The sequence below is a fragment of the Diachasma alloeum genome, unplaced genomic scaffold, assembly GCF_001412515.2.
Source record: "Diachasma alloeum isolate Michigan unplaced genomic scaffold, Dall2.0 Dall_scaffold_00276, whole genome shotgun sequence".
NCBI lineage: Eukaryota > Metazoa > Arthropoda > Insecta > Hymenoptera > Braconidae > Diachasma > Diachasma alloeum.
Window position 1 is genome coordinate 601,153 of NW_021680415.1, and position 13,618 is coordinate 614,770.

Consider the following 13,618-nt stretch of genomic DNA (forward strand, 5'->3'; position numbering starts at 1 on the left):
CTACGAATATGTCATTAAAGCGCAGTGAGCAATAGAAGGCCCCACGGTGTATATATCTGTCCCAGTATTCAGACAAGCTCACCTCTCTCGCTCACTCTCGTCATGAATTCACGGGACGCAAAGCACCCGGTGCGCGTTGGCTTCACCTATTAACAGCGATATAACGGGCCGATCGTATGACGCTATATGTAGGTAACATCAAAGCCAAAGGCATAGTTGCACCCCGGGGAGTCCCTGTGACGTATTCCAAAGCCAATGCTATGCACCAACGTGCATTTACCATCCTATTTCAACTGCCCTCCAACCATTCCCTTTCCCAGTGTGGGCCCGGAGGGCATGCATCTAGAGCCTCTATCTTCTCTCAAACTGTGATCTGGCCAATGGCGCTGGCGACGATGTCTCAAATTTCGGATCTTCTGTAATGGAGTTGATTGTTGTTATCGGTGGGTGATAGGTGATAGGGGTATTTTAGTCGTTCAGGGAATCTGCGGGGCGTGCCGGGGCAGAGGAATTCAATTGGGTAATTTAAGGCCTGCACTGTGATCAATTTGATTTCGGTGAATGTCCGCTATTTCTTCGGGCAACGATTGGTTGATAATTGGTTGTTTTGCTTTGGATGGAATTGTCATTCTCATTTCACTAAAAATTTATCAATTAGTTAAAATTCTATGGATCGAATTAATTCAACAGGGAAGTCGTAAAACGGTACAAGTCAATTTTGACTATTGACCAGTTTTCAATGAATATCTCGCAATCTAAGGGAGATATCAAAATTTTAGTTATAACCTTTTTTGTAGAGCCGATTGAGTGCTAGAACAAATGTAATTACGAAAATTTCGCTATCTGGCTTAGATTCGGAAATACTTCTCAAAAACTCAACTTGGAGGTAAGTCGACTTGAACCGTTTTACCACTTCGCTACTGAATTAATTCAATTGTTGGTTTTATTTGGAATTGAAAATTCATCACGAAAATTGATTAAATTTCAATCTTTGTCCAATAGTGCATAACAAAAATCCAATAAAATTATTTATACATCAGAAATCGTTTCACTCTCATTTCGTTCAATAAAAATCGCATTTGACATTTCGTTCTCATTAGCAATGCGCAATATGGCTCGAAATCGTTCAACCCCGAAGGACAAGTGTTCACATGTGCACAATAAATACAATCAAAAGAGTATACATTAAATATAAACATCAACTGAACAAATGATTCCAGCGAAATGAAGATTCGCCAGTTGGCAGAGGTCATACGGCATTCCCGGTCAATGAGCAAAGAGAAATTAGGTCACCTCAACTCTGCACTTTCCTCCCTGAATTCCGAAAAAGGGTTACGCACCAGTGAGGCCCACCGCGACATCTGCCAAGCGAGCCACGCACCGATACCCTCCCGACCCCTGGAATAGTTTCTATTGCTGTGCTTAAAAGAGCGTGAAAGCGCGTCTTTTCTTCTACATTATAGCCATTCACTCGCAATCGGCATTTTTTGAACACCTGAGTCCACCTGATGAAAAGTGGGTATCACCGTCTTCAAGAACATCCGATGCTTTGTTACTTTTTGTTTAATGCACATGTGACTAGTGATTTGCCGGGGGTGAAGCGTGAAACTGTTCATTATTATCTCGTAAAACTTCGTAACACACAATGGAATTAATTCAATAGGAAAAGTACAACGAATAAATGAGGGTTTTACCCCTGAATTTTCGTGGCATGAATTGAAGGGGGAGGAATTTTCTCGAAGCGAAATGTAAATCCGTGAGAAACTGAAAAGGGAAATTCAAATTTATTTCACGTAAGTTTTCAGAAAAAAATAGGTTTTAGGATTGTCTTTCAGTTTTACTTTATAATTAATCATTATATTGTTGTTTCAATTAAGAATATTATCTTTTTTTTGAATGAAGAGAGAAGTTCAAACGAGAACCGTTTTTTAATGCTATGAAATGAAAGATTAGTTCTTTTATTTATAACGAAAAAGGGATAATTAATTTTTAAAAATGATTAATTAATTCCAATGAGCTCGGATTAACGCGAAGTTCTCGAATGTTCATTTTCAATTGTTGGAAGTGGTTTTGAATCATATTTCAGTCAGCCCACTGAGAAAAAAAATTACTTTTGCTGAGGAATCATTTTCTTGGGAGAAGAATTTATTTTCTGCGGAGCGTATTTCTCCAGGCCAGTCATTATCAAGGAGTCCAAGTCCATCTCTAAATATTACAATTATGTTCAATTATGGAATGATTATATTACATATGACCTTGAATGAACTCCATTGACAATTATTAACCTTTAAAATTATTTCAAATTATTATACGTTAGAAAACCTCGAATTTGACAAAATTGAAAAATAATGAAGCGTGTTCATTCAAGGTCATATGTAGCATAATCATCTCATTATTCAACATAATTGAAATATTTGGAGATGGACATGGACCACCTGGGAATGACTGGCCTAGAGAAATAAGCTCCTAAAAAAATAAATTCTTCTCCCAAGAAAATGATTCCTTGGCAAAAGTAATTTTTTTTCCCAGTCCACCAGTCAAAATGATCACAAGAATTTACTCAACAAATTGCACGACGTTTCGAATGCTCAAGGCGCTCCTCAAGTGCATGTTTTATTCTACAAGAAGAAAGCAGACATTACATTTCAATTGTAAACTATTGGACTACTATTATCATCGAACAGTATTTGAAAGAAAATAAAATAATCTTAAAATTGCTTGAATTAGTTACCAGAAAATAACCACTCTGTTCGAATTATCGAATTATCGAACTTTTGAAAAAATTTTACTGAAATTTCAGGTGAATATTACCATAAAAAATTCATAATTTGAGGAAGAATCAAATGGAAACCAAATTTGTATTCAATTATTGCACGGAAATTCAGGAAAATTCAGGTAAAGTGGTCTTAATTTTTCAATTTGTAAGAAATTCTGTGAAATTTAGCACTAAATATAAATATTTTCATTGAAAATTCAAGTGAACTGGAGAATTCTCATTTTCCTGCTGTTCACTAATGAGAAATTCCATCATTTTCTCCCCTAAATCGAATTCAATATAAATCAGTAGCGAAGTGGTAAGACGGTACAAGTCAATTTTGACTATTGACCTATTTTCAATGAATATCTCGGAATCTAAGGGAGATAGCAACATTTTTGTTATAACTTTTTTTGTAGAGCCGATTGAGAGCTACAACAAATGTAATTACGAAAATTTCGCTATTTCCCTTAGATTCGGAAATATTCCTCAAAAACTCAACTGGGAGATGAGTCGACTTAAACTGTTTTACCACTTCGCTATGGAAAAATAAAAAAATTGAAAATAATCAAAAATAAAATAATGCAATGAAAACAAATTCTCTTGACATCTCCAGTCCCACCCCCGGCTGACCATGTTTGCAATCCCCTGATGCAGCCCCACAATATTCCACATAGTTGTAATAACGCATTTACGAACTTCCGGCTGGGGAATCCCCCAGCACCTCAGTCACCAAAGTCCTGAATAGCGCCAAGTGAAAACGATTCAACAATGAACAGGATGCAGTCCTTAGGTTAACATTGCAAATCACAATGGCAACCGCAAATGCAAGCGACAGGTTGCTGAATAGACAAGAGAACCCGAAGTGGAAAAGTGTTACGAGGATTATTGCAAATTATAAACATTTTTCTTCCAGGGTGTGGGAAAATTTTCTTAAAGCCGAGATTTTTACTTCATTGAGTGTGGGAATCTCACTTGAGCAAAATTACACAGAGAAAAAAGAGGATTTCAGTTGTAGTCTACCGAATTCAAAGAAAAAGTACTCGATTCCAGTGAAATTTTGCTGAGAATCAGAGATAAAGCCAAAAACTATAGATTCAACCATTTTCAATCATCAAATTTGTCAATCAAGTTGCGTGAGAAAAATTTAAAAAAAATTATGATTATTCAACAGCATAAAATGACATTCAAATGACATTTTCCACAGAATTAGTATTTTTTACAAACATTCGTTGTTTATAAATAATACACATTGTTTATATATCATTGAAATTGTATAAACTTCCGGAAACCCAATTTTTTTAGGCATGAAATCGACTTCCGGTAAAATTCTGAATATGACTAAATTTGTTAAGATTCCGAACAAATGATTTTTATAGTGCAAAATTGATTGTTCATAAATGATCTATAAAAACTGCTCGTACTATTCAAAAATCGCAATTGTTAAATTATTTCATCAATCTTCCTCGAAAAGAAAACTTTCTAATTTTTTTTCAGATTTTTAAAATATTTTTGGAAACTTAGAAAGCTGTTAGGAAGTTCTGAAGTTCGATTACAAGAGTATGAACACAGAAATAGTAAAAAAAAATTGAATTATTTGGATATCCTTAAAATAAAAACCTTGACATTCTCAAATTGATATTCTTGTCTCTTAAAATTATCTTCATTAATTATGGTATGAGATCATAACTTGCAGGGGGAAAAAATTGAATAAAAATCACCTAAAAAATTGTGGCAAATTTTTACTGAAATCTTTTTACTGAATTTTTACGGAAGGTCATCGTACACTGAGAGAAATTCTTTCGAAAAATTCGACTGCGAATAATGGAAAAAATCATAATTGACCATCTATGAAAAATTCCAGTGCTAAGTAAAATTTTTAGGGCTTTCTGGGTGGATTTCTGGGGATCCCAATAAAAAATTCATTCAAATACGAGAAAAATTGACGTGTTACCCAATAAAATTTCCCATGCCAGCACTGGAATTTTGTTAGAGAATTTCTCTCCGCATATACTCCAACTACTCCATTAAATCCCAAAGAACTCTCCATCTGAATTAAAACGCTCTAATGTCTCAATTCTGATGAATTCGTCGCACACCCCCACATCCCATTCACCGCACCCCCTCTTCCCACCCCCAAAACACCTCAACTCTGAAAATGAGCGCAGGTGTGCCATCACGTTAATTTCAAATTTCCGTAGACGCATTAGCGTTGAGAATAAACCATAGAAAAAAAAGACACTCCGAGAGAATAATCGAAGCTATCCCCTTGTACGCGGGCCTTCACGATGACACGAAAGCTGTTACGGTAATACGTCCAACGACGTCCCGTTGCAAATGTGGGAAATACATTTCAGTTGAATGAAAAATAGGAAAACTAAAGTTTGAATATCCTCGGGAGTTACTCAGCCTGATTACTCCAGCTCCGTGTAGCTCAGAAAACGTAAAAAGAGAGAATGTTTTCAGCACACATTCAATAGAAGTAATCAATCTCATTTTCAATCACCGAATTAAATTATTTTCCTCTCCTCTCGTTGCTCCATTCAGCGACGAAATTCCGAAAGTACGTTGTAGTGAATCGAGGGGCGCAGATTTATAGAGGGAGTAATAAAAATCTTCGTGCGAAAAAAAGACTGTAGTGACTTGGGCCCTAATTAATGGGATAGATACATGACAAAGGCTCGCCAGGACAAAAATCTTATTGCATTCATTCTCTCCCATTCAATTCCCACTCGACTTGATTTACTAAGAATTTTCTTGATTCGTTTTCCACCGAATGTTGGAAATACTTTACCACATGCAGAAGCCCATGACATTTCAATTTATTTATAACAAATTCTTCTGCAAATATTTGATGTCAGAATGTTTCATTTCGTGTCTGAATTTTTATTTCAAATTGAGTGACACCATTGCTGCAATTTCATTGACCCTATTGGTTGTTTTTTCCCCAGTGCAATGCTTTCTACTTTTGGAATCCGACATCAGAGTTTCCAGGCAATTTACAATGATTTCATTATTAAAAATTTACAGGTCTGAATTCCAATATCAATATTAAACCGTTAGAAGACATTTTAAAAATCTGAAAAAAATTACCAAGTCTATTTTCATAAAAAGATTGATGGGGTAATTAAAAAATTGCAATTTTTGAAAATTTGAAGCATTTCCTATAAATAATTTCCTATAAATAATTTTACCAGTGATCGATGTCATGCCTAAAAGAATAAGGTTTCCGAAAATTTATGCTATTTCAACTCTTTATTTATAAACAACGAACGTTCAATAAAAATAATGAATTTTTTCACGCAATTTAATTGGCAAATTTGATCATGGAAAAGATACTTGGGTGTCCTTAATGGTACAGATCCATGACAAAGGCTCGCCATAACAAAAATCTCATTGCATTCATTCCGTCCCATTCAATTCCCACTCGACTTGATTTACAAAGAATTTTCTTGATTCGTTTTCCGCAGAATGTAGGAAATGCTTCACCACCCGCGCCAGTGGTCACCGCCAGGGATTTATTGCCCCGGGCAATGAGAAAACTCCCTGTGTATCGCCAACAGCGACCGGGATCCTAGGGCCAATTAAATATTTCCCCCTTCGTTTAATTGCTCCCATACACGTGTGCAGATGAACTGGAAAAACGTGAATTTTTCATTCGCCTTTTCCCGTCACTTGTAGATATTTTTTTAATGCAATTGTGCGCTAATAACAAACCCATAAGTTTGAATGCATGATTGGGGGTGAATTATGTAGCTCCAGGTGTTAACTGAACTACTTTTTGCTGGAAAAAAATAGAACAAAGAAATTATTCCCAGGTTTTTTTTTCTCTCTTGACCTGGGGGCATGATGAATCCTCTGCAGAGGACGTATAGTGGTGTACAACGCGCGAGTGAATAAGGCGGATCGCGAGTGGCGTCAAAAAGAGGATGTAGCGTGGTTAATCGTTGCGATATTCCCTTTTTTCTGCTGGAATAGAGCGTAATAAGCGGGTTCCAGGATCAACCGGTCTACGCCTTTCCACTTTGCGGGAAATTCCACCCTCCCTTGAGTGTCAAAGTCGAATGAGGGAAAAAAACGGAAGTTGGAGTGAACTGCATACTTTGTAGGGGATGAACTCGTGGGTCTTGTGTTTTATAGATTGGGTGGGTGGTGGTCGATCGGACAATTGTGAAATCAACAGCTCTGCGGGGGGAGAAAACAGTTGGTGGAATTGCAACATTCTTTTTTCTGACGGCTTTGCGGAGGAGGTGAGAATGTGGTGGAGGTTAATAGCAGGGGGTGGCGATATTGTAATGTGGGTGGATTTTGTTGTATTATGGATTTTTTCGCGGAATGGGGAATTGGAAGTGTAGATTTCAGCTTAATTATACCGGGAAATTAATGGAAAATCAAGAAAATTCAGAGAAATCTTCTCTCCTTAAATTCGAGATTCTTCTGAATTTTCAGGAAATCCCGTCAAAAATTCCTGGAATTCAAAGAATTTGGAAGGAATTCACTGAAAATTCAAGGAAATTTGGCAGTAAATATTCGTTTTCACTTGAAAATTCATGCAAAAAATTGGAACTTTATTTGAATTTTCAGAGAAACTTGTAATTCCATTGATTTTTGCCCCTTAAATCGAATTCAAGGTCTTTTTCCGGAAAATTCGGCCAAATTTTTTCAACAGTGTGACATCCAATTTGAGCAGCTTCTCACCACTCTTCAAAGGCTTAATAATTGAACTGGGGACCAACACTGTTGAACGAATTTCTAATTTTATAGACAGTTTGGCAGTGATTTTTATGAGAGTGACATTGAATTGCATTCAGGGGGAAAAAATTATGAAATTTTAAATTTTTGTGCAGCAAGAAGACGAGAATTTCCCAACTCACTTGAATTTTTCATTAATTGTCGATTCAAGAATGCATTCACTTGAATTTTCCTGATTTTTGTTCATTCTCATGGAATCATTGAACTAAAATTCCCCATTTCCATCGATTTTTTCGTGAAATTATGAATTGAAAAATTGTTCACGAAATTTACTCCATCGCATATGTCGTTTTCTCCGCTCAAATAATTATTTTAATGATACCAAATATTACGTTTCGTTTCATGCAGAAAAAATTCAATTATCATTCGCACTGTGCCCCTGAGTAATGACCTCAACCCCCCATTTTAATCTTCGTAAAAGTTTCCACAAAATCATCAAATGACAGGTACCAATTTACCATTCCCATCGATTTTTTCATAAAATTAAGAATTGAAAAATTTTTTACGAAATGTACACCAGCGCACATGCCGTTTCCTCCGCTCCATTAATTACTTTAATGATATGAAATATTACGTCTCGTTTCATACAGAAAAAAATTCAATCATCATTCACACCCAAATTCCAAATTTTTGAGCAGCAAGAAAACGAGAATTTCCCAACTCCCTTGAATTTTTCATTAATTATGGATTCAAGAACATATTCACCTGAATTTTCCTAATTCTTTTTCATTCTCATGGAATCCTTGAACTAAAATTCCCCATTTCCATCGATTTTTTCATGAAATTATGAATTGAAAAATTATTCACGAAATTATTAATTATTTTAATGATACCAAATATTACGTTTCGTTTCATGCAGAAAAAAATTCAATTGTCATTCGCACCGTGCCCCTGAGTAATGACCTCAACCCCCCATTTTAATCTTCGTAAAAGTTTCCACAAAATCATCAAATGACAGGTACCAATTTACCATTCCCATCGATTTTTTCATAAAATTAAGAATTGAAAAATTTTTTACGAAATGTACACCAGCGCACATGCCGTTTCCTCCGCTCCATTAATTACTTTAATGATATGAAATATTACGTCTCGTTTCATACAGAAAAAAATTCAATCATCATTCACACCCAAATTCCAAATTTTTGAGCAGCAAGAAAACGAGAATTTCCCAACTCCCTTGAATTTTTCATTAATTATGGATTCAAGAACATATTCACCTGAATTTTCCTAATTCTTTTTCATTCTCATGGAATCCTTGAACTAAAATTCCCCATTTCCATCGATTTTTTCATGAAATTATGAATTGAAAAATTATTCACGAAATTATTAATTATTTTAATGATACCAAATATTACGTTTCGTTTCATGCAGAAAAAAATTCAATTGTCATTCGCACCGTGCCCCTGAGTAATGACCTCAACCCCCCATTTTAATCTTCGTAAAAGTTTCCACAAAATCATCAAATGACAGGTACCAATTTACCATTCCCATCGATTTTTTCATAAAATTAAGAATTGAAAAATTTTTTACGAAATGTACACCAGCGCACATGCCGTTTCCTCCGCTCCATTAATTACTTTAATGATATGAAATATTACGTCTCGTTTCATACAGAAAAAAATTCAATCATCATTCACACCCAAATTCCAAATTTTTGAGCAGCAAGAAAACGAGAATTTCCCAACTCCCTTGAATTTTTCATTAATTATGGATTCAAGAACATATTCACCTGAATTTTCCTAATTCTTTTTCATTCTCATGGAATCCTTGAACTAAAATTCCCCATTTCCATCGATTTTTTCATGAAATTATGAATTGAAAAATTATTCACGAAATTATTAATTATTTTAATGATACCAAATATTACGTTTCGTTTCATGCAGAAAAAAATTCAATTGTCATTCGCACCGTGCCCCTGAGTAATGACCTCAACCCCCCATTTTAATCTTCGTAAAAGTTTCCACAAAATCATCAAATGACAGGTACCAATTTACCATTCCCATCGATTTTTTCATAAAATTAAGAATTGAAAAATTTTTTACGAAATGTACACCAGCGCACATGCCGTTTCCTCCGCTCCATTAATTACTTTAATGATATGAAATATTACGTCTCGTTTCATACAGAAAAAAATTCAATCATCATTCACACCCAAATTCCAAATTTTTGAGCAGCAAGAAAACGAGAATTTCCCAACTCCCTTGAATTTTTCATTAATTATGGATTCAAGAACATATTCACCTGAATTTTCCTAATTCTTTTTCATTCTCATGGAATCCTTGAACTAAAATTCCCCATTTCCATCGATTTTTTCATGAAATTATGAATTGAAAAATTATTCACGAAATTATTAATTATTTTAATGATACCAAATATTACGTTTCGTTTCATGCAGAAAAAAATTCAATTGTCATTCGCACCGTGCCCCTGAGTAATGACCTCAACCCCCCATTTTAATCTTCGTAAAAGTTTCCACAAAATCATCAAATGACAGGTACCAATTTACCATTCCCATCGATTTTTTCATAAAATTAAGAATTGAAAAATTTTTTACGAAATGTACACCAGCGCACATGCCGTTTCCTCCGCTCCATTAATTACTTTAATGATATGAAATATTACGTCTCGTTTCATACAGAAAAAAATTCAATCATCATTCACACCCAAATTCCAAATTTTTGAGCAGCAAGAAAACGAGAATTTCCCAACTCCCTTGAATTTTTCATTAATTATGGATTCAAGAACATATTCACCTGAATTTTCCTAATTCTTTTTCATTCTCATGGAATCCTTGAACTAAAATTCCCCATTTCCATCGATTTTTTCATGAAATTATGAATTGAAAAATTATTCACGAAATTATTAATTATTTTAATGATACCAAATATTACGTTTCGTTTCATGCAGAAAAAAATTCAATTGTCATTCGCACCGTGCCCCTGAGTAATGACCTCAACCCCCCATTTTAATCTTCGTAAAAGTTTCCACAAAATCATCAAATGACAGGTACCAATTTACCATTCCCATCGATTTTTTCATAAAATTAAAAATTGAAAAATTTTTTACGAAATGTACACCAGCGCATATGCCGTTTCCTCCGCTCCATTAATTACTTTAATGATATGAAATATTACGTCTCGTTTCATACAGAAAAAAATTCAATCATCATTCACACCCAAATTCCAAATTTTTGAGCAGCAAGAAAACGAGAATTTCCCAACTCCCTTGAATTTTTCATTAATTATCGATTCAAGAACATATTCACCTGAATTTTCCTAATTTTTTTTTCATTCTCATGGAATCCTTGAACTAAAATTCCCCATTTCCATCGATTTTTTCATGAAATTATGAATTGAAAAATTATTCACGAAATTCTTAATTATTTTAATGATACCAAATATTACGTTTCGTTTCATGCAGAAAAAAATTCAATTGTCATTCGCACCGTGCCCCTGAGTAATGACCTCAACCCCCCATTTTAATCTTCGTAAAAGTTTCCACAAAATCATCAAATGACAGGTACTAATGACAACTCCCCCGAGGAAATACTCCTCAGAACCCTCCAAGGGTGTCATCACACTGTCCCTCCAACCCGATCACTCTTCACTTGACGAAGGTCAGTGTTCACGCTGGCTAATACACCAGGGCGTAACCTGCTTATGCATGCGTAAACTCATAATACTGATGTGCAATGTGCACGCCACATCGTGACAGGAGGGACACTCGCCGCAGCACGCGCTGCCCTCACGCGAAGACCGATCGTATCGGCTCACCTTCGCTCCTTACATTGTGCGGAAATAATTGCATTTCGTACCATCTTCGTTGCGGTAATTAATCTGCTGGGGTGGGGGCGATGCGCGACATTTGCCAGGAGGTGGTTATGATTAGTTATGCCTCGTTGATGAATTTTTTCTTTCGTAATTCGCTGAGGGGTAATGAGACAGTTGTTGAATTAATAGCTGAACAGTTTCAACTAGGTTTGGAGTGCTCCTTAATTGTGAGTACTATTATTATTTCAATGCATGTGGAACTGGATGACAGATGTGCCAGAATAAAAATTAAGTTGTAACTAAACAATATTTAAATTTAATTGAAAGGATAGTTATCTAACAATAACTATAATAAAGATAACACAAGAATTATAATTGTTATTATTAATTATCACTTAAATTAACTTTAACTAGTGTTCATTTATAATTAAATTTTTATCTTTGCGTCAAACATATGTCATCTAGTTTTTCGATTGTTGTGAACTTCTTCAGTAATTTTATTCACAGAAACGTATTATGATTTTATAAAAGACAAAAATAAAAAAAACATTAAATAAAAGAATAATGACAGAAGAATAATCATTAATTATCATTTCAATTAAATTTAAATATTGTTTGGTTATAACTTAATTTTTATTCTTGACACATATGTCATCCAGTTTCACATGCATTGAAATAATAATAGTACTTGCAATTAACGAGTACTTCAAACCTAGTTGGCAACTGTTGAGCTATTAATTCAACAACTGCCCCATTCTGCTTCAAAGAATTATTTAAAAAATCATCAACGAGGCATAACTAATCATGACTACCTTCTGTGTATTAACTGTTTCTATTTCATATTGTTTGAATAATTTATATCGGTTTCAGTATTTTTTATGAGTTTCGAATGATTTTTGTAGATTTATTCAATCATTTTAATTCCACTTATTTAGAAAATTGCATTTACAGAATTGCATTTTTTTTAGTTTTCACCTATCAAAAAAAAGTTTGAGAAATGAAATATATTGTAAGAAAATATTATTAATATTATTTGTATTTTCCTTGCAATGAATTCCGTTAAAAATGAAGAAAAATGAATTAAAATAGCAGTAAATAAATGACTAATGTCACAAGGATAATAACTATAATCATTAATTTTATTGCTCAAATGTATTTTCGACAGCTAACAACTAAAAAAATTATGTAATTCTGTAAATAAATGGAATTAAAATCACTAAATAAATCTACAAAAATCCTGTAAAACTCATAAAAATTACTGAAACGAATATAAATTACCCAGACAATATAAAATCGATTTCTGCCTCGTTAATAATTTTGTTTTATAATTCTTTGAAGGAAAATGACAGCCGTTGAATCACTAGCTCAGCAGTTGCCAACTAGGTTTGGAATACTCGTTAATTCTAACTACAATTATTATTACAACACACGCGGAACTCACGGAGAGAAATTTTTGATAAAAATTATCCTACCGTTCTATAAAAGTGTATCATGAGTCATCGTTGCCTCATTTCTATCCCGAAATTTAGTAAAAATTAATATATGATGACGCATAGCAAATTTTACCCTTCCAGTCCAATAATTTTTATGTAGATAACAACGAAAATTCTAGAACGGTTGGTAAATTGTACCCTACCGGTACAGTAACTTTTACTCTGCCGGCACAGTAATTTTTATTTTTATCAGAATAAAATTTCTCTAACGTAGAATAAAATTTGATCATCATATATCAATTTTTACTAAATTTCGGGATAGAAATGAGGAAACGACGACTCATGATACACTTTTATAGAACGGTAGGATAATTTTTATCAAAAATTTCTCTCCGTGTAGATGACAAGTGTCCCTCCCAGAATAAAAATTAGAATGACAACAAACCAATATTTCAACCAACAACCACTACATTTTTCTCCCTCAAATTCCATAATTACTACCTCAACCCAATTCTCTACCTAAAAACACTTAGAACCTCTGAATAAATCCCCCAAAAATCATCCGAATCTCATCAAACCCCCCGAAACCAATATAAATTACCCAGACAACGTGAAATAGAGACAATTAATATTCACCAATAACAAGATTTCACCTAAAATTTTCATCTCCCCCCGAGCATTAAATTTACGCATAGAAGAAACATTAGTTAATTACCAGGGACATAACCAATGATTGGTGATCGAAACGTAGGCCGCAACTCATGGCGCTGTTAAGCCCGGAGTTATTGCCAGGATCATCGTTAAAACTAGAAATGTATCAGTCAGCCGCTTTTGCGGGCTACGCCGTTTACCATATACACTATCTGACCATTCAACGTGAGAGTGGTACAGGAGGGAGAGGAGGTGGG